Here is a 25,140-nt window from a genome sequence, read left to right on the forward strand (position 1 = left end):
CATTCTTTTCTTGGGTAATATACTGTATAGGATAAAACGTCTTCTAAGAAAAAAATATAACTGTAACGTCTCCTCCTCTACAGATAACAGTTTAAAAAGAAATCTTGTACATTCAGTAGAGATTGCCAGCGATTGGTTTTCCAATTCAGGTGTTAACAAACTAACCTGTAATAACTGTCCTTCATATTATATTGGTCAAACAGGCAGAACTGTGAAAACAAGATATAAAGAACACCTATTAGGTAAGAAAGGAGCGAATATACATAGCTCTACTTTTGCTGTTTCACTAAAAATTATCTTCAAATGTAGAGGCCTTGGTGATCTTATTAAGTTTTTTTTTAGTAAGGGCTCTTGAGGTCACAATCAGACATATAGGACAATGTTCTTTGTGAATCGATGAAATGTATGACGAGATAAAAGAAATTATTCAGGTAGTGAAGGGAGACGAAAATTTAATAGTCATGGGTGACTGGAATTCGTCTGTAGGAAAAGGGAGAGAAGGAAACATAGTAGGTGAATATGGATTGGGGGGAAGAAATGAAAGAGGAAGCCGCCTTGTAGAATTTTGCACAGAGCATAACTTAATCATAGCTAACACTTGGTTCAAGAATCATAAAAGAAGGTTGTATACGTGGAAGAATCCTGGAGATACTAATAGGTATCAGATAGATTATATAATGGTAAGACAGAGATTTAGGAACCAGGTTTTAAATTGTAAGACATTTCCAGGGGCAGATGTGGATTCTGACCACAATCTATTGGTTATGAACTGCAGATTGAAACTGAAGAAACTGCAAAAAGGTGGGAATTTAAGGAGATGGGACCTGGATAAACTGAAAGAACCAGAGGTTGTAGAGAGTTTCAGGGAGAGCATAAGGGAACAATTGACAGGAATGGGGGAAAGAAATACAGTAGAAGAAAAATGGGTAGCTCTGAGGGATGAAGTAGTGAAGGCAGCAGAGGATCAAGTAGGTAAAAAGACGAGGGCTAATAGAAATCCTTGGGTAACAGAAGAAATATTGAATTTAATTGATGAAAGGAGAAAATATAAAAATGCAGTAAATGAAGCAGGCAAAAGGGAATACAAATGTCTCAAAAATGAGATCGACAGAAAGTGCAAAATGGCTAAGCAGGGATGGCTAGAGGACAAATGTAAGGATGTAGAGGCTTGTCTCACTAGGGGTAAGATAGATACTGCCTACAGGAAAATTAAAGAGACCTTTGGAGAGAAGAGAACCACTTGTATGAATATCAAGAGCTCAGATGGCAACCCAGTTCTAAGCAAAGAAGGGAAGGCAGAAAGGTGGAAGGAGTATATAGAGGGTTTATACAAGGGCGATGTACTTGAGGACAGTATTATGGAAATGGAAGAGGATGTAGATGAAGATGAAATAGGAGATAAGATACTGCGTGAAGAGTTTGACAGAGCACTGAAAGACCTGAGTCGAAACAAGGCCCCGGGAGTAGACAACATTCCATTAGAACTACTGATGGCCTTGGGAGAGCCAGTCATGACAAAACTCTACCATCTGGTGAGCAAGATGTATGAGACAGGCGAAATACCCACAGACTTCAAGAAGAATATAATAATTCCAATACCAAAGAAAGCAGGTGTTGACAGATGTGAAAATTACCGAACTATCAGTTTAATAAGTCACAGCTGCAAAATACTAACGCGAATTCTTTACAGACGAATGGAAAACCTGGTAGAAGCAGACCTCGGGGAAGATCAGTTTGGATTCCGTAGAAATGTTGGAACACGTGAGGCAATACTAACCGTACGACTTATCTTAGAAGAAAGATTAAGAAAAGGCAAACCTACGTTTCTAGCATTTGTAGACTTAGAGAAAGCTTTTGACAACGTTAACTGGAATACTCTCTTTCAAATTCTGAAGGTGGCAGGGATAAAATACAGGGAGCGAAAGGCTATTTACAATTTGTACAGAAACCAGATGGCAGTTATAAGAGTCCAGGGGCATGAAAGGGAAGCAGTGGTTGGGAAAGGAGTGAGACAGGGTTGTAGCCTCTCCCCGATGTTATTCAATCTGTATATTGAGCAAGCAGTAAAGGAAACAAAAGAAAAATTCGGAGTAGGTATTAAAATTCATGGAGAAGAAGTAAAAACTTTGAGGTTCGCCGATGACATTGTAATTCTGTCAGAGACAGCAAAGGACTTGGAAGAGCAGTTGAACGGAATGGACAGTGTCTTGAAAGGAGGATATAAGATGAACATCAACAAAAGCAAAACGAGGATAATGGAATGTAGTCAAATTAAATCGGGTGATGCTGAGGGGATTAGATTAGGAAATGAGACACTTAAAATAGTAAAGGAGTTTTGCTATTTAGGGAGTAAAATAACTGATGATGGTCGAAGTAGAGAGGATATAAAATGTAGACTGGCAATGGCAAGGAAATCGTTTCTGAAGAAGAGAAATTTGTTAACATCGAGTATATATTTAAGTGTCAGGAAGTCGTTTCTGAAAGTATTTGTATGGAGTGTAGCCATGTATGGAAGTGAAACATGGACGATAACCAGTTTGGACAAGAAGAGAATAGAAGCTTTCGAAATGTGGTGCTACAGAAGAATGCTGAAGATAAGGTGGGTAGATCACGTAACTAATGAGGAGGTATTGAATAGGATTGGGGAGAAGAGAAGTTTGTGGCACAACTTGACTAGAAGAAGGGATCGGTTGGTAGGACATGTTTTGAGGCATCAAGGGATCACAAATTTAGCATTGGAGGGCAGCGTGGAGGGTAAAAATCGTAGAGGGAGACCAAGAGATCAATACACTAAGCAGATTCAGAAGGATGTAGGTTGCAGTAGGTACTGGGAGATGAAGAAGCTTGCACAGGATAGAGTAGCATGGAGAGCTGCATCAAACCAGTCTCAGGACTGAAGACCACAACAACAACAACATACTTTTGCTGAACGCCTCTTGATAGCCGGTCATACGCCTAAACAGTTAGAAGACACTGTTATCCTACACAGAGAAGTCAAAGGGCGTAGATTAGATCTGCGGGAAGAGTTACAAATTTTCAAACATCTAGAGCTCAAGGACGGTAATATACTGAACGACCAGTTGAACCTTGCTTGTAGACAATTTTTCGAAGGCTTTAAACCTGTACTGTTTATGGTATAGCATTAATGCTGGTAACCTTAGTGGTCTATCTCCTCAGGAAGCTATGATGCACCTTCAATGCTGTAAGCTCACTACCCTATATGTAATGTGCTTTTCTCACAATGTATGGTTGCCACTACATCGGCCCTTATGTGATTTTGTCTGGCTTTAAAATGTTGGTTCCCTGCAAATGTGTATTAACTGTATTGTATACCAGGATTCCTAATTTTGTCTTAAGAGCCATTATTGTCAATTTTAAAGTTCTGACACATATACCGTTTGTGGGCTTCACTCTCTTGGCATAAGCACCACATGCCTTTTTGATGTATAACTACATTAATTGTACCAATGCTCCCATACTGTTATAACGGGAGTGTTAAACGCCTTCCTTCTTTTCATTGTTATTTTATCTAATGACGTTATTAATACTGATAATTAACAAGTTGCCTTTGTACGTCAATTGGCACATGGTTCGCGCCATGAGAGCCACCTGCCCTGGTCGCAGAGCAACTACGCTCGCCTATTACACTCAGTTGGTTGGGAGCTCTGCAAGATCCATATACTAATTTATATTTACATGACAAACCCTAATTCTTGGGCCATATTTCAATTTTGACAAATGAATCTATACCGACATTTGTAAAAACGGTGATGGTACATTAGTCCTTACTAATGTAAAATTGTAAGTACCAGTTGTCATTCTCATATTTCTGTAATGCAAGAGCTCTCTAATTTGTGTTAAAATCTATACTTGACTTAAGTTTCATACTTTTCTAATGTAAGCTATGATGTTCATTGTCCTTAGGCCACCTTCTGAAGAAGACAAATTTATATTTGTTGAAACCTAGGTAAAGAATTCTTTATCCATTGCAACTGGTCGGCTGTTTATATTAATTGTACTTTACATATTATAAGATGAAGGTCTGATCACTTTTTTACAATCCACGTTGAACAATGCTGATGTAAACAAATGTATCCACCATCTTGTATTTAGTTCATTGACCAACATGAAATGTAAAAGAAGATCAAACCTCTGCCTTATAATATGTAACAGAGAGCTCTTCATGAAGTAAACACAATATATAGAACATATATACATGTAAATTCATGCAATCATAAAAACTTTGAAATATTTTAGAACACAAATGTAAAACCTTTCATAAATTAAGCAATCACTAAAACTATGTTCTATTTTAGGACACAAATGTAAAACTTCTAAAGAAGTCAATGCTACACACCTGATGATGGGCTCAGGCCTGAAATTAGTGCTGGCATAATTTTAAAAAAATCTTGTGGCTGGTTGAAGTATTTCTCCCAAAGTGTAATTTATGAAACCAGATGTGGTGTTCTCTAGCCAAAAGTGGATAAAATACTATCTAATTGAAATACTTCTAATAATGTACTAGTGGCACAGGATTTTCTCAGGCACTGATTTTCTTTCTATTGTGGTTTTTGCTAACTCATCCCACAATCATTTGAATTCCATGTTGTGTTGAGTAGCCTCATTCCCCAGAAAGTTTGATATTATCCAAGATCTTTGCCTTTTCTCAAAATTTCTGTTCTAGTAATTCTTCACCTTTTTCCTCCAAACTGGTAAGTGTATCTCGTGAACAAATTGGTTCACCATTTTCACACCACTGTTCTAATAATCTGATGTGGCCTTGTGCCTCTGAGATTGGATCCTTTACATATTTGCAAACCTTCTCAGTCAAATCACATACATGCTCTCTAATGATGTGTAATTCTTTAATATGACCATGTATTTCACACCTCACCAAATCACACTGCCATAAAATTTCAGTGTGTATCTCGTCTGTTAATGCTGACAGTTTTTCATCTAATTTATTACCTCGTCTCATCTCAAGGTATGATTTCAGAATCTCACAAGTTTCCCGAATCTATTTCTTTAGCTCTTCTACTAATTTTGCATTACTATTTTCTGGCTTAGTTGTACTCCCTTGTTTTTGAAGCATTTCACTATTAAGGTGATTGCCTTGAGCCATAATATTATGTTTTACTATTACAACTTCACAAGAGAAACTGCTATCTTCATTCCCTGTCCATCAGGGGTTATTTTTCTAGTCTTTCACTTTCTGTTGGTCTGTAAAGTCATGGTGCAGTTATGAATGCTTGTTGTGGCTAACAGAAGCCAAATGAAAGATTGGAACTTGCACTACACTGGACAGTATAGCAAAGAGTTTCTGTAGTATGATGTTCAATGATGTGTGTGTATGTAAGTCATGAAGCAACCCAACAAACTGGTTACCAGCAGCAGCTGATCAGGCCATGTCAGTCGAGATGTTGATGATACAAAGAAAAGTTTAGTGTACTTCGTAGCTTGCTTAATCCGAATCCGTGAACGATGTTCAACTTGAATATCATCACATGTACAACAAAGAGCCACCACTTATAAAAAACCATTAATTGGTGGGATACCCAGTTAAAGGAGACTGGCAGTTTGTTGATGAACCATGTTCTGGTAGGCATTCACTACGCCCCAAGTCCGTAGAAGCTGTACAAGTTAGCTAACTACTGAGAACCAAAAATCTGGTGTGTCTAGCATTGATAATTAGACCTACAAAAAAGATCAGTTCATAAGGTCTGAAAAAAAAGATCATCTTTTTAGGGTTACAAATTGTGGTTATTGCACAGTAACAAACTGACTGATAGGTCCAAATGATTGAAGTTAATTACAGAATGCTTGATGGGATCAGTTAAGATGAACAATTTATGAAGGAAATTGTGTACAGCAATGAGGCACATTCCATGTCTGTCATATTCATCACTGTTCATCAGAATACGGGCTTCAGAAAATCCTTGTGCCTACACTGAACACAAGGTCAACACACGGTGTGCCCTGATGCGTAAGTTTTAGGCCAATTTTTCTACGTGGAGCAGACTATGATGTCAACAACTACCTTGACATGTTGCATTGAATGCAGTGGCAGTGCCACAATTTCCAGAAGGTATCGTGTTTGAACATAATGGTGCTCCTCCACACTACATCAACAATGTTCGCAAATTTTTGGATACAGAATTTTCCCCCACAAGGAATAGGAAGGGGTGGTTTTAACTCATGACCACCATTATCCTGGAGCTAATATCATTAGAATTTTACTTTTGGGGTTATGTGAAGCAACGTGTATACAGTGAATGTATCAACAACATTAATCACAGAATCGCAGATGCTATTCGCTCTGTTACACCAGATGCCCATACACGTGTGGTAAGAGCTAGAATATATCATTTAGATGTATGTGGTGCAACAAATGGAAGCCACATAGAACTGCACCAAACATGTATGCACACTTGGAAAGTTCGTCTTTCACTTTCATCTCGTATCACATTTCTACCTCATTTCACTACATTTCTGTGACCAATTAAAACTGCACTATGACTTTACAGACACACTGTATCTTCTATTTACCAAATTTAATATCACTTTTCCATTATAGTACTCCCTGCACACAGTCACTTCATTTAATGTGTAGCAAACATCAACAATTAATTTCTTTACTCTATTCACCAAAACAAACAAATTTACCTTAAAATATATTAACCACAGCCCACCCTAAGATAAGAACTGTGTGCTGGTGATGGGTTGCGTGCTGGTGTGCTGCAGACACATCACATCAAGCAGCTGTCACAGGCTGCCGTTGTAGCGTGGCTGGCAACCAAAAACTGTGTGGTGCCGTGGGCTGCATGCCGAGTCGAGAGGCGGACACAATGTTTGTAGACTGCCATCCTGTCACCATTCTTCTTCACGGAACTCACCACAACATCTTCCTTATCGTAACACCAACTGTATAAGGATTGTAGACCTTTTTCTTCTGTCACACATTTACAATCCTTAGCGATGGACTTTTGTTACTATGATCAAATGTGCTCTTCTGTTTAACCTTTATTAGCACCCTCCTTTTACTTCCCAAATTCTTGGCAATTTGTTCTCCCCTATTTCTTTACCAATTCTTCTTATCTATTTATACTACGTGTCTACAGCTAGATGTTCCATTGTTGATGTCAGTTGCCCTTGGCAACTGTACTTCTCCTTGAATATAAAAGGAAAATCTTTTTAAATTGATGTTCTTTTTTGATTTTCCACTCTCCTACTACCATATTTCCTTTCTCCTGGCCTATATTGTCAACATATGCAACTTGGTTTGGGTCTTAGTTTGTCCTCAGACTGGATGTGTGAGTATCATGTTCACACACAGGGAGGTTCACACACAAGGGCTATAGAAGTTTCTTTACTCCTTGAATTCCATATATGCTCACACAACAAAACTTCTCTGAATATACAGTCACCTATATTATTTATTACAGGATCCACAGCTGGTCCTGCTATTCACTTCCAGCTTCTCTTCTTCTTTGTGCCTTGATGGGGACCCCTACTTCGACAATTTAAGAAATACACTGAAAGAGAGGTCAATTCTGATCTAGCACCTCAAACACCTCTTTCCACTTAAAACTTATATTCTCTCATCTGTTAAGAATACAACTTGGTCATATTACATCATCCAGTCTTGCAGACCTCAATTTAAATATTTGCCTCCACCTCAAGTACTTGTTCCATAGCAAGATCAACAACAAGAAGAACAAGAACAACTGGAGAAGATATCAAAGATACATTTTTACGTTTTTAATTCAAGTCTTACGTCTTCTCCATGAACATTTCTCATGACACTTTCCACTTGTGGCTGCACAGAACAACATACGCCCACTACAGCAGATGGAGACATGCGCTGACTATCCACTTCCACCAGACGGGCAGCTCTGCACAAACAGAAAGCCTAGCGGCAGTCTACAGCTCTCAATCATTCTTCCTTAATTTAAAACTTTTCTCTTTATTCACATGGATATTTTCATCTCTTGCAGAGCCTAAGAGATGTACATTGGCATTTTCCATTCTAAATGACACGTAACACTAACAGTAGCACTATCGCCATTTGCCTACATGTTCTTTTTTATTATTTCTTTTTTCGTGCCATTATTAATTGCAACTGGGAAAGAGATCAGTACATGTCAAGCATATCTGACAAACATATCACTAACAAAACATTTCATTGAGACCTGTAAAGATAAACCAGGCAGCACGAAATGGCTAACATGTACTAATATTTTTCCCAGTTGCATTTGGTAATGGCTCAAAAGCCTAAATTTGGGAAATAATAAAAAAACACACAGGCAGATGGTGGCAGTGTCATCATTTTAAAACTTTATTATGACTTTGGTACAAGAGTTGAAAACTGAACAACAATAAGCCATTTGAGTGTTCCAAGAAGAACCAAAAGTAACAGAACTTGTTTGTTTGCAAAGCACTTTCACTTTGAAGAAAACGGTCGCTTACTCCTTTGGTTACAGTGTAAATATTGTAACCTTTGCATTCTACAAACAATTAATGCTGCAGAAAAAAACAAATTGCTACTTACCATAAAGAAGACACATTAACTTGCATATTAATTATGCCTGTCTGCAACTTAACGTGTCTCCTTTACAGTGAGTAGCAATCTACCTTTTCCTAAATTGTTGATATTCCTACCTGGAGTTTCTATTCTTTAATTAGTTCCAAATGGAATACAAGAACTTATATGCCACAAGTCATCAAAGAAATCAGGAAAAACCACAGAATAATAGCCAGAAATATTTTAATAATTGTGGCATTTCAGCCCTGAAATTGATAATTCAATACTTTTTACATCACCAAACGTCGTTAATATCAAATATGCAAGACCAAAGGGAATTAAAAGTTGCTAAAAGCAGCAATATTTTACCATGACAGTGTTTCTAGCAGATTAGTAAAATCTTGTGAAAGGTTGATACAATTAACCTTGAACCGTATTCATAATCAGTCCTTAACTCAAACAAAATTTGCTAAATACTTTTGAGTTTCACATGTAGCAGCCACCATATACCCTTATGAATGAAAACCTAGCAGAACTAAAAACAACCAAAATAATCCTCCTGGTATATTTTGTGACCTTACTGACGCCTTTTACGTAACTAAATGGTTCAAGTTTGTGGAACAAATCCGCAAATTTACTTCACAATGAACTGCTAACTGCATGTTCAAAAATGGTTCAAATGGCTCTAAGCATTATGGGACTTGACATCTGAGGTCATCAGACCCCTAGACGTAGAACTACTTAAACCTAACTAACCTAAGGACATCACACACATCCACGCCTGAGGCAGGATTCGAACCTGCGACCATAGCAGCTGCGTGGTTCCAGACTGAAGCGCCTAGAACCGCTCGGCCACAGCGGGCAGCCTATATGTTCTAAGGTGAGTTTTCGGCTTCACAGGACCTGATGACAAGTCATATACTACTTAATCACAAAAAAGAGAAATATGAAATCAGTTAAATATCAATGTAATCTACATTTTGAACGTGACAAAAGGCAGTCATTGTAAGCAACATGTCAGAAACAAGTGAAATTTCAAACATGCTTACTTGTTCTCCACAGATCTCTGAATGCAGAGATCAAGTTCATCTGTTAAAACACACCACCATCTTTCAAAGGTCATCACTTTCTGGAAATAGAGGAAAGATAAGTCTTAATTATTGCATAAAGTATATCATTGATCTAAGTTTTATTTATACAGTGATCATTTCTTACTCGTGCAATTAGTTGCACAACCAAGTCTCTTTTCTTCGCTGCACTAAATGGATGGAATAATTGTACTGAGATAATCAGAGTTGGTTTAAGGCCAAAGTGACTCAAGTGACCATTTGCAGCACTGTTGGTGCTGGTCATGCAAAATTTGTAAACAAGGTGTCTCATAATAAGTAGCAAAAATAATCAGTTTCTATGCTCACTGGATTTAGATTTATTTTTAAAGGTCTTACCAAGCTATGGTAAGTAATGTACGAGGCAAGGAGTGAAAGAAAGAGGGGTGATACAAGGTGAGGAGGGGAGGGGGGTGCTAAATGTTATGCCATTAGCATGGGAAAATGTTTTTGAAATAGCACTGGAGATAACACATATGAATAAACAATATTGGAGCATTATTTTACAATGTTTTCAGTGCAGTGCTCCCCCCCCCCCCACACACACACAATTTTTCACTAGCACCCCCCCCAACACACACACACACACACACACACACACATAATATTTTGTATAAATGAATTATTTTCTTACAGGAATACAACAAATTGAAAAAAATATGTGTTATTTATTCTTCTTAAAACATTCAAACAAAAAAAATGGCCTATTTACTAACACACTCCTTTACTTTTATCTTGTACACTCAGGGTGGCTACATAAACACACTATTTACAGAACTCTTTTTTTAACTATGACATCCCTCAGATATTGTCTGTAGCCTGCATAGGACTGAGAGCTTCATAAAAAACAGATGGTGTTCTTCCTAGTTCCCACCAGTTACTAAACTGCTGAACAGGTGATAGTATGAAGCATGAAGGCTTTCTGCTACAACTGTGGGGAATGTGTCAAAAAAAAAAAAAAAAAAAAAAATAGCTACAATTAAATTGCAAAATAAGTAAGTCTCTTTTATAGCAAATTGTTTGCCTTTTAAGCAAACTTAGTCTAAATCAATCACAATGGCACACACATTGATGTATGAATAGCCACATAAAGCAACAAAATTACTATCCTAGCAGCTGTCCTGTTTTGGAAACCATTAACGACGAGCTATCTCAATAAAAGCGATTTTCCTTGTGGCAATCAGCATAGGATGGTTTTTGAAAGTAGTGATAAAATAATCTGGTATTTGTGATCAAACAATTTGGTATGTGGAACATCAGCTCCTACAGAAACTGTGTATCTCTTTTTACAGAAAACACAATTGCAACCACAAAAGCAATGGGGTAAATTTTGTCTTGGTGCCATCTTACAAGATTCGGGAGTTGGTCAAAAGGGAGGAAACTGCTTGATAAACAGGAAGAAAATAACATCTAAGGCCTAAGATGTAACTTCCAAATGCTTCAGGATAATGTGTCAGACTTAGTTACATTTTACATGAACAATGAATAACATGGGAAGGCTATATTGCTATTCATCATATAGAGGCAGCATTGAGTTACATTTTTTACAAACAATGAATAACATTAATATGGGAAGAATATATTGCTATTCATCACATAGAGGCTGTGTTGAGCCACAAAGAGGCAAAATGAGAAGCCTGCTAAAATATTAAAGCTTCCAGACAAAGTCCTTCTGCATTAACACACACACACACACACACACACACACACACACACACACACACACACACACACACACACCTAGCATAGCTCGCACACACATGACCACTGCCTCAGAGCACTAGAGTTCAACTGCGACTGTGACTGCATCTGCGTCTGATGAAACAGCAATCTGCTCGGATGGGGCGGTGTATGAAGACGTAGGTTGTGGAAGGGAGAGGGTGGAGTATCAGGTTACGGGTGGGGGATGATGCTGGTGCTGCCTGTGAGACTATCCAAGTGGGTTGCTAGGAGCAGCATCAGGAGACTGTGCTGGAAGAGTGTGGAAATGGGGAGGAGGAAAGGGAGGGTACAGAAGAGGGAAAGAACTTCTAGGTGCATTGGCAAGATAAGTATTGCAGTGGGAGCTGGGAAGGGGGTAGGCAGGTGGAAGAATGGAAGGTGGAGGCGAGGGGGGATTTATGAACAATGGATATATTGTAGGAAGATTTCCCTGCTTGTTAGCCTGTTAGTAGTCATGCCCATGTAGAATGCGGCACAGTGGTTGTAACTAAGTTTGTAGATCTCACAGCTGCTTACACAGGTGGTCCTGCCTTGGATGGGGTAAGAGAGGCCAGTGATATGATTGAAGTAGGTGGTAACAGAAGGATGTATGGGACAGGTCTTGCATCTGAGTCTATTGCATAGATATGAGGCATGTACCTAGGAGTTGGGAACTGGGGCAGGCTAGAGATGGACAAGTATATTTCATATGTTGGGTGGGTGGTGGAATATCACTGTGGGATGGATGGGGAGGATATTTGTCATTTCAGTTTTGACTGTCTCCCGACCTGTCCTAAAATATCCTCACTACTGTCTTCCCCAACCCTCCCGTAATGATATCTTGTTGCCCACCAGTCCTAGACAATACTCTTATCCATCACTACTCCTCTCTTGCTCCTAGCCCCTTGCCTCAAGGGTTATATCCCTGCAACAGACCCAGAAGCCATATCTACTCCAGTCCTATCACTGGCATCCCCTATTTGATCAAAGACAGCGCCACCTGTGAAAACAGCCATACGATCTACCAAATAAGCGGTAACATCTGTGGCACATTCTATGTGGGCACGACCACTAACAAGCTATCTGTTTGCATGAAAAAGCTACTTTGTAAAAGGGGAGAAAGGGATAATGTGACCAATTTTAGACCTATTTCTATGCCAACAGTGTTTGCTTAAGTTATTGAAAAGGCTGTGTATGTAAGGATAATTGATCATTTTATTTTACATAATTTGCTATCAAATGTCCAGATCAGTTTTAGAAGTGGTTTAACAACTGAAAATGCTATATTCTCTTTTCTCTGTGAGGTACTGGATGGATTAAACAAATGGTTTCGAGCACTAGCCATCTTTTTTTAATCAACTAAGGTGTTCAGTTGTGTTGATCACAAAATATTGATACAGAAGTTAGACCATTACAGAATACAGGTAGTAGCTCACAGTTGGTTCACTTCTTCCCCAACCCCTACCCTACAATCCCTCCCACTCCTCAACCTGTGCTGCCTCCTTTTACCTGTCACTCACTTCAGCAGTTGTTGCTCATGTCAAACACAGTCACAGTCGGGCCTTAATAGCCACAGACAGTAGCCGTGTGTGTGTGTGTGTGTGTGTGTGTGTGTGTGTGTGTGTGTGTGTGTGTGTGTGAGAGAGAGAGAGAGAGAGAGCGAGAGAGAGAGAGAGAGAGAGAGAGAGAGTTCTACTTTTGAGGAAGGACTTTGTCGGAGATTGTGCATACTTCCAGTGTCCTTTTCATTGTGCCGGCCCACAACTTGATGACTCTTCTACGTTACGAGTAGAAATCTATCCTCTATATCATTGTTCTTACATCCTGGACCTTCCATTGATCAATCAATAATATTTGTAACTATACAAGCTCTCAGGTAATGTAGTTACCATTAACAAAAAGTTATATCAAATGAGTATGTGAAGCAACTACCAGACCACATTAAATGAAACAACTGAACACATACCCTTGACAGCACAGAAAGTTCCCCACCCCTCAGAATTCTAAGCCTTGTCATATGCATGATTTGACAACACAGGATGCAGACACTGTAAGATGTAGACATTGTCTTTCACTTGAGTTGTTAGAGTGTTGTACCACTCGTGGTCTAGTGGTAAATGTCGTGCAATGTTGATGCAAAGTTGTATGCTCCAGTCTATTCATTCCTTTATTTTTTAACTGCAGTTTGACTGCCTGCTAAAAGTGTGAACCTGATGAAACCTCAAAGGTAATCTGCTTCACTTTCTAACCACACAGTAATAACAAAAGAGCCTTTGGCTGCATCAAGATCACAACAGTTTATGCTTAAACGTTTCCTCACCCTACATAACCACTGCAACCCAGCTGCTCACCACCAGGCATCTGACACTGGTTGTAGTCCGAACAGATGAATGTGGTGCATCTGCGTTTGGAGTAAATTTATGCTCTCACACTGATAAGCGTGAAATTATTTATTAGCATAGTTGGATTTTCTGCAGTAAATAACTTTAGTAAACCAAGTGAGCATGGAGCTACACAAAAGGTATGAGTGTATTTATCAACTGTCATTTTCTAATTTAAAATTCTTGTACCTGACTTGCAGTTATGAATTGGATTTTTCATAATTTGATCTTTTTAACATTGTTTATGCATTATAAACTAAGTAGCATGAGGAAGATAGCTAATATATGTGACATACTGTTTGCTGTGGGTTTAACAGAGGGGTGAATGCACCTTGAAGCATTTGTGTGAAGTGTGGAACGATATTAGGAAAACCACATCAGAAAAGCATTTTCTTGTTTCTTTCATTCTGGCATGAATGAATTTCCACATTCATGAAGTTTCAATAATTGACATATGTGATGAACTGTTACCATTTAACTTTCATGCAACATTTGCATTCAACTGCCAAAGTTAAGAAGTCAATAGCAGAAGTATGACATGCCACAATTAACAGCAACAAAAATCAAACTGGTGTCTATTACCGCATTTTGGTTTCAGTGTCACCAGTTCACTCTTAGAGCTTCCCTATGCCATAGCTATCAACATTGAGAAGATGCTGTTATAAAAGACATGGCAAATATGGAGGCTCCTTCACCTGTCAGTTAACCCCAAAATGAAAAATATGTCTGAAGTGTTAGACCCTTTCCTCTTGCATCTATTTCATTACACTTAAACAATATTCATAAGATTCAACTACACACAATCCAGTTCATAACTACACATCAAATATTGGAAGTTCAAATAAGAAAATGGCAACTGATAAATATATTCACAATAACCTACACATGTGTAACTGCATGGTGTCCACCCCATTTATCAAAGTTATTTCATGCGGAGAATCAAACTACACAAAGAAACAATTTAAATGCGAGAGCTGCAAGGTGCCAAAAATACGTCGCAATGAGCTCAACTGGTCAGATGGTGGCTGGCATCAAGAGACCAGTGGCAGATGGCTGGTTGCTGCTCTATGGAAAGAAAACTCTCGACTATAATCTATTCCGATCTTGATGCAGCCATGAGCTCTTCCGCAGAAGATTAGAAAGTGAAGCAAATTATCCCTGAGTTTCTATCAGACTGATACATTAAGTACACAGCCGAAATGTGGTTAAAAAATAAAAGAATGAGAGGACTTAAACTCTCAACTATGCATCTACATTGCGCGACATTTACTACCAGATACAACACTGTAACAGCTCGAGTGGAAGACAACATTTCCTCCAGACACATACACATACTATAGTGTTGCCAGATTGTGTAGACGGCCAGACTTAGTATTCTTAGAGGACAACTAATTTTTGTGCAGTCAAATGTAAACAATAGGTTTATCTGGGCTTGCCCAACTTATACAATACAGTATTACAGAAAAAGTATTCAGTATTATATTTACAGACTGCAAGAATGAAAGACGTAAGCAAGATATAGACAACATTTTAAAAACCCAATATGTCTGATAATGTTAGTAATCTTCCAAGGTGTTGAGATGCCTCAGATCACCAGTTATTTTGGCAACAGAGAATGTTGCTGTCTTCAGCTGATTTCTGTGGGATGGACTGTTACACAACTGAGTTCACTGGGTAAAAATTTAGTTGTCTATTGTGTTGAAACTAAATGAAACAGCACACATCTGCAGGATATGTGCAACAAGGAGTGGGAACCAACTGCTGACTGAAAACTACCTCAGTATGAAAGCCATCTTGAAATACAAACTGTGGTTGGTTAAGTATCCCATAATGAAGGAAAGAAAAAAAAAGTTCTTGTCCTGGCAGAGAGTTGACAATGATATGAAGAAAAGTTTGTTTTAGTTATGCTGAATAAAATATGTGTGAATAGTTCTATGTTCTAGATTTGACCAATTTCTTTTTACATGGTGAGTTAATTGTGAGCAAGTTTTACCATGCATTCATACTATTGATTCACCTCAATAGGTAATTAATTCCCTACCTTCAGTGTGGATGTAAACTTACATTCAACCTCCAGTGTGAATATAAAATCAGCGAGAAAGTACGACATGGACAGGGACTGCGAAAGAAAAAAAAAGTTCTTGTCCTGGCAGAGAGTTGACAATGATATGAAGAAAAGTTTGTTTTAGTTATGCTGAATAAAATATGTGTGAATAGTTCTATGTTCTAGATTTGACCAATTTCTTTTTACATGGTGAGTTAATTGTGAGCAAGTTTTACCATGCATCCATACTATTGATTCACCTCAATAGGTAATTAATTCCCTACCTTCAGTGTGGATGTAAACTTACATTCAACCTCCAGTGTGAATATAAAATCAGCGAGAAAGTACGACATGGACAGGGACTGCGAAAGAAAAAAAAAGTTCTTGTCCTGGCAGAGAGTTGACAATGATATGAAGAAAAGTTTGTTTTAGTTATGCTGAATAAAATATGTGTGAATAGTTCTATGTTCTAGATTTGACCAATTTCTTTTTACATGGTGAGTTAATTGTGAGCAAGTTTTACCATGCATTCATACTATTGATTCACCTCAATAGGTAATTAATTCCCTACCTTCAGTGTGGATGTAAACTTACATTCAACCTCCAGTGTGAATATAAAATCAGCGAGAAAGTACGACATGGACAGGGACTGCAAAAGAAAAAAAAGTTCTTGTCCTGGCAGAGAGTTGACAATGATATGAAGAAAAGTTTGTTTTAGTTATGCTGAATAAAATATGTGTGAATAGTTCTATGTTCTAGATTTGACCAATTTCTTTTTACATGGTGAGTTAATTGTGAGCAAGTTTTACCATGCATTCATACTATTGATTCACCTCAATAGGTAATTAATTCCCTACCTTCAGTGTGGATGTAAACTTACATTCAACCTCCAGTGTGAATATAAAATCAGCGAGAAAGTACGACATGGACAGGGACAGGGACTGCTGATAGGTGCCACTGGGTGGCTGTGAGAGTCTGCTGGGGAGCACGATGAGATAGTCTGCGTTTTTGCAATAAACACTGTGTCCAGGTGGCATTGCGGTTAATGTGACTGCCTAGTAACCAGAAGATCATGGGTTTGAGTCCCTCTACAGCACACATTTTCACTCATCGCTGCTGACTCTGTGTAAAGTCTCGATGCAGCTAATATCATTAGTCCCTTCCCTTTCTCTGCCTTCCTCTCCCTCCAACTACAATTGCTGTCATAGCTGTGGATTCAGTGTGGTGTGTGTTCTTCCAGAAATGTCCAAAACAACAGACACCATGCTCATATAATAACTGAAAGTACTTCCTCAGGCTTCACTACTTCGGAAAAACCAGAAGAAGAAGAAAATGAACGTTATATTTTTAGGTAATGCCTGCTGAAATGGTTATCAGGGGGATGACACACAATCCCCATGTGTGACATTTTCTTTATTTTACACTGACAGTACCATATTAAGTGGTGTTGGCCATTATGACATATTTTTTGTTTTAGGAGATTTCCTTCTGGCGGCACACAGTCCACCTGGTTTCACTTTGAATGATCTTCTGTTTATGTGGTTTGTTCTTCTTCAGTATTCTAGTGAGACAGTACTTAATCTTAACATCTACATTTGTCAAACCATTGGCCATACTTGCATAACCAGTTGATATTATCATTCACAGGCTCAGTAGTTGTAGCTGACAAGCTATGGAAGAAATACATTTGTGCAGATGCTTCAGCTGTTGATCTGCACCTCCTCCAACATGCTGTGGTTGTCCACAACAAAGTCTCCATAACTATTGTTGTCCTCCCCAACCACGCCATCTGCACAGCAGCTATGGTCTAGGTTATTTTGTGTGCACTGAGCAAGACTTCAGGAAGTATTGTAAGCTATTAGAACAAAGGTGACTGACTTGTTTATCCAATGAACCTTCAGTACCTTCAAAACCACCATAAGGGTGACTCTTCAAATTATGTACCAATTTCATACACTTTCCTGCTTAAGGAAGTACCAAGATCATTGTGAAATGTAGAAGAGACCATTCTCACCTAAGGGAAGAATGCAGTTTTCAACATGTGATTTGCTCACATAGTGTAAATATTTGAACAAACTATCTGTTGAGGCCCCCCCATGAACCATGGACCTTGCCGTTGGTGGGGTGGCTTGCGTGCTTCAGCGATACAGATAGCCATACCATAGGTACAACCACAACGGAGGGGTATCTGTTGAGAGGCCAGACAAACGTGTGGTTCCTGAAGAGGGGCAGCAGCCTTTTCAGTAGTTGCAAGGGCAACAGTCTGGATGATTGACTGATCTGGCCTTGTTACAATAACCAAAACGGCCTTGCTGTGCTGGTACTGCGAACGGCTGAAAGCAAGGGAAAACTACGGCCGTAATTTTTTCCGAGGGCATGCAGCTTTACGGTATAATTAAATGATGATGGCGTCCTCTTAGGTAAAATATTCCGGAGGTAAAATAGTCCCCCATTCGGATCTCCGGGCGGGGACTACTCAAGAGGATGTCGTTATCAGGAGAAAGAAAACTGGCGTTCTACGGATCGGAGCGTGGAATGTCAGGTCCCTTAATCGGGCAGGTAGGTTAGAAAATTTGAAAAGGGAAATGGATAGGTTAAAGTTAGATATAGTGGGAATTAGTGAAGTTCGGTGGCAGGAGGAGCAAGACTTCTGGTCAGGTGACTACAGGGTTATAAACACAAAGTCAAATAGTGGTAATGCAGGAGTAGGTTTAATAATGAATAGGAAAATAGGAACACGGGTAAGCTACTACAAACAGCTTAGTGAACGCATTATTGTGGCCAAGATAGATACAAAGCCCACACCTACTACAGTAGTACAAGTTTATATGCCAACTAGCTCTGCAGATGACGAAGAAATTGAAGAAATGTATGATGAAATAAAAGAAATTATTCAGATAGTGAAGGGAGACGAAAATTTAATAGTCATGGGTGACTGGAATTCGAGTGTAGGAAAAGGGAGAGAAGGAAACGTAGTAGGTGAATATGGACTGGGGCTAAGAAATGAAAGAGGAAGCCGCCTGGTAGAACTTTGCACAGAGCACAACTTAATCATAGCTAACACTTGGTTTAAGAATCATGATAGAAGGTTGTATACATGGAAGAACCCTGGAGATACTAAAAGGTATCAGATTGATTATATAATGGTAAGACAGAGATTTAGGAACCAGGTTTTAAATTGTAAGACATTTCCAGGGGCAGATGTGGACTCTGACCACAATCTATTGGTTGTGACCTGTAGATTAACACTGAAGAAACTGCAAAAAAGGTGGGAATTTAAGGAGATGGGACCTGGATAAACTGACAGAACCAGAGGTTGTACAGAGTTTCAGGGAGAGCATAAGGGAACAATTGACAGGAATGGGGGAAAGAAATACAGTAGAAGAAGAATGGGTAGCTTTGAGGGATGAAGTAGTGAAGGCAGCAGAGGATCAAGTAGGTAAAAAGACGAGAGCTAGTAGAAATCCTTGGGTAACAGAAGAAATATTGAATTTAATTGATGAAAGGAGAAAATATAAAAATGCAGTAAATGAAGCAGGCAAGAAGGAATACAAACGTCTCAAAAATGAGATCGACAGGAAGTGCAAAATGGCTAAGCAGGGATGGCTAGAGGACAAATGTAAGGATGTAGAGGCTTATCTCACTAGGGGTAAGATAGATACTGCCTACAGGAGAATTAAAGAGACCTTTGGAGATAAGAGAACCACTTGTATGAACATCAAGAGCTCAGATGGAAACCCAGTTCTAAGCAAAGAAGGGAAAGCAGAAAGGTGGAAGGAGTATATAGAGGGTCTATACAAGGGCGATGTACTTGAGGACAATATTATGGAAATGGAGGAGGATGTAGATGAAGATGAAATGGGAGATACGATACTGCGTGAAGAGTTTGACAGAGCACTGAAAGACCCGAGTCAAAACAAGGCCCCCGGAGTAGATAACATTCCATTGGAACTACTGACGGCCTTGGGAGAGCCAGTCCTGACAAAACTCTACCATCTGGTGAGCAAGATGTATGAAACAGGCGAAATACCCTCAGAGTTCAAGAAGAATATAATAATTCCAATCCCAAAGAGCGGGTGTTGACAGATGTGAAAATTACCGAACTGTCAGTTTAATAAGTCACAGCTGCAAAATACTAACGCAAATTCTTTACAGACGAATGGAAAAGCTGATAGAAGCCAAACTCGGGTAAGATCAATTTGGATTCCTTAGAAATGTTGGAACACGTGAGGCAATACTGACCCTACGACTTATCTTAGAGGAAAGATTAAGGAAAGACAAACATACGTTTCTAGCATTTGTAGACTTAGAGAAAGCTTTTGACAATGTTGATTGGAATACTCTCTTTCAAATTCTAAAGGTGGCAGGGGTAAAATACAGGGAGCGAAAGGCTATTTACAATTTATACAGAAACCAGATTGCAGTTATAAGAGTCGAGGGACATGAAAGGGAAGCAGTTGTTGGGAAGGGAGTAAGACAGGGTTGTAGCCTCTCCCCGATGTTATTCAATCTGTATATTGAGCAAGCAGTAAAGGAAACAAAAGAAAAATTCGGAGTAGGTATTAAAATCCATGGTGAAGAAATAAAAACTTTGAGGTTCGCCGATGACATTGTAATTCTGTCAGAGACAGCAAAGGACTTGGAAGAGCAGTTGAACGGAATGGATGGTGTCTTGAAGGGAGGATATAAGATGAACATCAACAAAAGCAAAACGAGGATAATGGAATGTAGGCGAATTAAGTCGGGTGATGTTGAGGGTATTAGATTAGGAAATGAGACACTTAAAGTAGTAAAGGAGTTTTGGTATTTGGGGAGCAAAATAACTGATGATGGTCGAAGTAGAGAGGATATAAAATGTAGACTGGCAATGGCAAGGAAAGCGTTTCTGAAGAAGAGAAATTTGTTAACATCAAGTATACATTTAAGTGTCAGGAAGTCGTTTCTGAAAGTATTTGTATGGAGTGTAGCCATGTATGGAAGTGAAACATGGACGGTAAATAGTTTGGACAAGAAGAGAATAGAAGCTTTCGAAATGTGGTGCTACAGAAGAATGCTGAAGATTAGATGGGTAGATCACATAACTAATGAGGAGGTACTGAATAGGATTGGGGAGAAGAGGAGTTTGTGGCACAACTTGACCAGAAGAAGGGATCGGTTGGTAGGACATGTTCTGAGGCATCAAGGGATCACCAATTTAGTATTGGAGGGCAGCGTGGAGGGTAAAAATCGTAGGGGGAGACCAAGAGATGAATACACTAAGCAGATTCAGAAGGATGTAGGTTGAAGTAGGTACTGGGAGATGAAGAAGCTTGCACAGGATAGAGTAGCATGGAGAGCTGCATCAAACCAGTCTCAGGACTGAAGACCACAACAACAACATCTGTTGAGGATATAAATCGTACATAAGCTTCAGCATATACACATGTAAGAAATAAGCATTTCAATCTAGGCTCAATGCTTCAATGAGGAGTATTCAAAGGAACATTAATTGCTGTGTATCAAATGAAAAGTATACAAACAGATTTAAGGTATTACAAACAATGTCTGAAATTTATTTAATCATCCTGTGAGATGCAGTAGTCTTCTTACACTGTCAAAATGTAAGCTTATAACAAAGCAAGCTGGGATCTTCTTACTTCCTCTTGTTTTGTTATCTGCCTCCTTAAATTCATTTTTTTTTTTGAAATTTTTGACTAATTACCATCAAAATATGTAAGTATAATCTGCAATTTCATAAAAGAGAAAGGTTGGCCCTCAGTTTTAAAGAATATAGCACCAGATCTAAATTTGTGCTCCGTTTTATGTATGTAATTGATTTTCTAATTTATTTTGACTATTTATTGTTAATATCTTTTGTTATAGGATGAAATCAGTAATTGTTTCGTGGCTTAGATTCTATTGCTGACTTACAAACAATAATAAATTCTGTACTAATTATACACATTTGGAAAAAGAATCACTAGGATTCTTGAAGTATTTATTTGGCTCTATTTGAAAATATATTAACAAATCCAGCCCTTCATTAATTCCAAAGTAATTAACAGGTTTGTAAAAAGTATTGTTTCTATATCTATATCTGTTAATTTCATCATTTAAACAAATAATTCGGCTTAACCCCTGTGTAGAACAAACTGTTAAAAAGAACCAATTTTTCAATGTATTCAGTTAATTTAATGATTTATGTTTTAATTGTAACTTCTGCAACTTAAACACTGAACAATGTGTAGTTTCAGTGCCAATTACTGAGATGATGTATAAAGGCCCAATTTTTGGTCCCGAGACAATCAGTCCACGGGCGATTTTCAGACGAGAAACCTATGCTGGTTATGTCAACAACAATGCATCAACGTAACTGTGAAATACGTGTAATAGGTCATGTGTTAAAACAATGACAGTGTTTCTTCAATATGTAGCATATTATTCTGCAATAACTGTGTGATCAGGTTTTTACTGCTCATAGGTGCTCAACAGTAAACTACGGTAGCAGTATGCTGATGTTTGCCTGAATACTATTAATGAGGTTCATCGAAAGTTAAACAATAGTGCACTGGCCATATTAACTGTGTTTATTGGCAGGTCGTGAACAGTGAAAGTAAAGAACTAGGAATGCAACTGTGCACCTGTTGGCTACATTATTTACAGTAGTCAGTGTTGAAATTCCACTCCCCATTTTTCAGTCAGTAACACAACGCAATATGTTGACACCAAGGACCATCAACAAACAAATAAAGCAGGTGAACATCATGTATGGTTCCCTTCTGGGTGATGATTATCGTAATTGGGCACAATAAACTAGGACTCATGAACTATGAACACTATCTCAAGAACAGTTTACAATACAGTGATTATAACGAAGGAAGTGTAACAGCAAATCAGCGAATGGGTTTCATGGCCACAGTATGACACCAGCCAATCAGCTAGTGGGTTCTATGGAAGCAGCCATTGAGTACAGGAGCAGCAAATCAGCACACACATAGACGCAGCTGTGCAGACGATGAATCGAGATGATGATTACTGCTGCTGCAACTGCAGCAGCAGCAGCAGCAGCAGCAGCCGCAGAAGACGAGTGAATAAGAATAAGGTAATTTCATAAAAAAGTCATTTTATATTAAATTATGCATAATGAGTGGCCTTAACGAACAAGACAGTGTGATGAGAGAGAAGGGACAATGGGGAACTGGCTCTGTAAATGACATGCACATAACTTGGAATGATGGGGACGAAAGCCCTATTGTAGATGAAACGATAAAAGCGTCATGTACACTGTATGGTGATGGAAGTGAAATGGATGAAAACAGTACTGAAGTGGATGAAATCATTAAGGTTAAGGGGGAGTGGTGAAAGTCAGCGAGGGCAACAGGTTAGGGCAGACGAAAAATTGGAATGAATGTTAAAAGAAATTATGAGTAGTATGTGTACGAAAGAAGACATTATTAAGGTGGAAAAGAAAACTCATAGCATTAGAACTGACATGGTTAGCTTCAAGGATGAATTGGAGGAATAAATTAAAAAGGAGATTAAGGTAGTCAGCTCTAATCTTTCAGAATTAAATGAGAAGGTTGAGGCAGTAGCTAACGATTGTGATGAAAAGCTAAAGAAAGTAGCACATAACACTAATGAGAAATTAACATTAATGAGTAGTAAATATGTAGAAGACAGAAAGAAGCTTTGTGATGACTGTAGTAGGAGGGTACAGGCTTCCAAAAAACAGCATAAAGATGAAATCAAAGCAGCCAGGAAATTTTGTGCTGAAAACAGGGTTAAACTTGAACCAAATCAATCAGATTAAAAATGATTTAGAAACAGAAGTGGAAACCAAGTGTGCAGTAGTGGTAGAGGAAAAACTGGTAAAAGTAAATAATAATGTAGATTCCAAATTGGCTGATATGGAAAAAAAGATGGAAGAAATACAAAATCTAAAGTACAGAATATGTAGTGTCCCAAACAGAACTTCATTTGTTAGTTGTAAAAAATTTGATAGTTTTGAACCATATGTTCAAGTGCATCCATAGGATCTCATTAGATAATTTAATAATTTGCTTGAAACATGCAATCACAAGGAGAAAATGTCATTTGTGAAAGATTTTTTTAAAGGGGTAGCTCACAGGTGGGCAGCTCAGGTAACTGATAGTTGTACTTCAGGCATAGTCCTTAACAATACAGGCAGGGTAGGAAAAAATGTTACCTTCATAGCCTCAGATGTTATTGAATTTAGTTTATATTTCTGCTCCAAGATACAGCCCTCCAAAAATGACACTGTGCATACCATTTTGAAGATGTGACTTTTTGATAAAATGGAACATCTCTAGATATTTTATTGATTTTTTTAATTGAAAGCTAATTGCTTTATGATTACAAAGAAATCCTCCATTTGGACTTATCTGACAAAGTTCTTTTACTATAGCATTCTGAACTTTTTTTATTTAATTTATGGAATTTTTTTTTCCAGAAATTCCAATCTGTAAAATTTTGATTTTTTTCTGTTGATTAGTACCATATTATTTTACATTCCCTGAAAAGGGGAGCCTCCACTTTTCAGTTGAACAGGTTTCACAAACAATTGAAATTTTTGCCATACATAAAGCATGTTTTATTATCACATTATCACATAACAGGCTCATAAAAATCAAAAACTACCCTTATTTAACAAAATTTTAGTAGATGAGTAAGAGACACATTTTTCAAGCATTTTAAATGATTCCAAAACGTATGTGAAACGTCCAAAGAGTAAAAAGTTTCAATTTATATAACTTATGTGTACTCTGTTTGTACCGAAATTAGCCAGTTAATGAACTAAAACTGTGTTCCAGTGCTTCAGTATCTTCCTTTAATATAGAGTGATGCCTTCCTGTTGAACCAATAGGAACTAGAGCACTTGAGAACATTGTGAACAGAAGGTGAGCACTGATGGCATTGTTGCTGTCCTTCAGCTGGACACTTACATCCAGCAACTGGTCCATGTGGTAGCATAAATTTCACTACAATTTCGTTTAACTCATAACTAGTGTCTATAAATCTCTGCAATCCCAGTCACACACACATGCCACAAACATCCCCCTTCTCAGGTTGTGAACCTGAATATTATCCTACTGTTTCTGAGGTGTTGGCTGAATGAATGAAATGTCTTCTCTCTTGCTCTTTAAAGTGAGTCCAAAAATGTGTCTTCTGAATTTCTTTCACAGGAGTAATTTTTTTGGACCATTCTTCTTTTTTCTGCTCATGGAATTCTTTGATTTCCTCTTTGGACAAAAGAATGAGGGCTGCGTATGTGTAAGATTTCACAACTCTCATAAAATCCTAAGCATTCTGTATCGCAGCTATGTTTGGAATGTAAAGATTATGTTTTGGAGCATGGTGCTTCGTCAGGCCTCCTACAACATCACAAGG

At 38.3% G+C, this 25,140-nt stretch overlaps 1 long non-coding RNA gene across 2 annotated transcripts in view; it reads right to left on the bottom strand.

Moving 5' to 3' along the window:
• The window catches only part of LOC126212846 (uncharacterized), a 142,647-nt gene that overhangs the window by 60,760 nt on the left and 56,747 nt on the right, over nt 1-25,140 (bottom strand). Inside the window, exons 3-4 of one of the 2 annotated variants that reach the window (XR_007540940.1) lie at nt 9,571-9,650; nt 7,775-9,424 (exon numbers count right to left, since the gene is read on the bottom strand). This is a non-coding gene — a long non-coding RNA (uncharacterized LOC126212846). The remainder of the gene's footprint in view (nt 1-7,774; nt 9,425-9,570; nt 9,651-25,140) is intronic. The other variant, XR_007540942.1, reaches the window with a different exon arrangement.

The sequence above is a fragment of the Schistocerca nitens genome, chromosome 11 (assembly GCF_023898315.1).
Source record: "Schistocerca nitens isolate TAMUIC-IGC-003100 chromosome 11, iqSchNite1.1, whole genome shotgun sequence".
Lineage (NCBI taxonomy): Eukaryota > Metazoa > Arthropoda > Insecta > Orthoptera > Acrididae > Schistocerca > Schistocerca nitens.